The sequence below is a fragment of the Sphaeramia orbicularis genome, chromosome 8 (assembly GCF_902148855.1).
Source record: "Sphaeramia orbicularis chromosome 8, fSphaOr1.1, whole genome shotgun sequence".
Classification (NCBI taxonomy): Eukaryota; Metazoa; Chordata; class Actinopteri; order Kurtiformes; family Apogonidae; genus Sphaeramia; species Sphaeramia orbicularis.
The window spans coordinates 54,506,991-54,508,537 of NC_043964.1; the positions used below are offsets into that span (position 1 = coordinate 54,506,991).

Here is a 1,547-nt window from a genome sequence, read left to right on the forward strand (position 1 = left end):
CCGTGGTGTAGTTTTGGGCTGTTATCATGTGAATTAATGTACCGACAGATTTACTGTCCACTTCTGCATCTGTTTTTTGTAAAATGGCGGGTCACAGAGAAAACTGACTGACCAATCAGTGGTCTGCAATGTTTACACGTCACATTTTAGTATCTGGTCCCCAGTCCTGGAACCTCAGCGGAGGTGATACCAAAAAACTAGTACCGGGTACCAGATTCCAGGTCCTTTCTCATAATGGAAACACAAAAAGGCCGAGTCGAGTCGAGTCGAGCCGATACCACACAGTGGAAACGGGGCATTAGACCAAGAGAGTGGACCACATCAGTCCAGTTCTCAGGTCTCTACACTGGACCACATCAGTCCAGTTCTCAGGTCTCTACACTGGACCACATCAGTCCAGTTCTCAGGTCTCTACACTGGACCACATCAGTCCAGTTCTCAGGTCTCTACACTGGACCACATCAGTCCAGTTCTCAGGTCTCTACACTGGCTCCCTGTCTTTCAGAGAATAGACTCTAAAATTCTCTTGCTTCATGTAAAGCACTGAATGGTTTAGGCCCAAAATCCATCAGAGACCTTTAAGTCCAGTATGAACCATCCAGACCACTCAGGTGGTCTGGTGCAGGTCTGCTCTGGGTTCCAAAAGTCAGAACTAAACCTGGAGAATCAGCGTTCAGTTTCTATGCTCCGTACATCTGGAACAAACTACCAGAAAATATCAGGTCTGAGATCTGAGAGTCTGAGTTCTGTTCAGTCCAGGTTCCAGACTGTCATGATAAGAGCCTACAGGCTACTGTGGCAACTACGTCATCACACACTAAACGTAAACAGGAAATGTGCTTGTTGTCAGGCTGGATATGTGCCTATCCCGCTTCATATTAAAAACACAGTCCAGGAGTTGAACTGCCTCTTCATTTCTTACTCGCTGGACATGACAAACATTCCCCTGTTCACTGCTGCCTTTGACTAAAAGGATTTGGACTTTTTAATTTTATATTCTCCTTTGAAACTCTGCACAGCAACTCTTACTTTAATATGTGTGTGTTTTTATATTTTTGGGTTTTGTGTGTTGTTTTCTTACTTGCTGTTTTTGATCACCTTTTACATGTTTCTTTTATAATGTTTTAAATGTGTTTCTTTTGCCCTTGTCGTTGTATTTCAGTGTCCTGTGTGAAGCACCTTTAATTACCTTGTTGCTGAAATGTGCAATGTAAATAAACCTGCCTTGCCTAAATATGAATATGTTTGGGGATGTTGTATCACAATCCCATATTTAGCGTGTGGAACCAATAAAGTTAATTTAACAGCCTTTTTTTTCTCCTGTGAACTGTGTGGTTCTGTCCAAATCCAGTCAATCCATCAGGTTCAGTTAGACTACACCTGGTACTGGATGGATTGGTCCACATCTAGATCTGGACAGGATGCAGTTAGTCTTTTGTCTTTCATTCTCAGTGGTTACATTTCACTGTGTTTTACATCTTCATCATCATACTCTTCCTCCACTCTGTCGATGTCCTGTTGGTCCAGTCCTGGTGCATCTATAGCCT

At 43.0% G+C, this 1,547-nt stretch overlaps 1 long non-coding RNA gene across 1 annotated transcript; it reads left to right on the forward strand.

The window, feature by feature from the left end:
- Nucleotides 1–300: 300 nt before the first annotated feature.
- LOC115423540 (uncharacterized) lies at nucleotides 301–565 on the forward strand. Its single transcript, XR_003935982.1, has 2 exons — nucleotides 301–337; nucleotides 478–565. It is a non-coding gene; the product is annotated as an uncharacterized LOC115423540 (long non-coding RNA).
- Nucleotides 566–1,547: the final 982 nt, after the last annotated feature.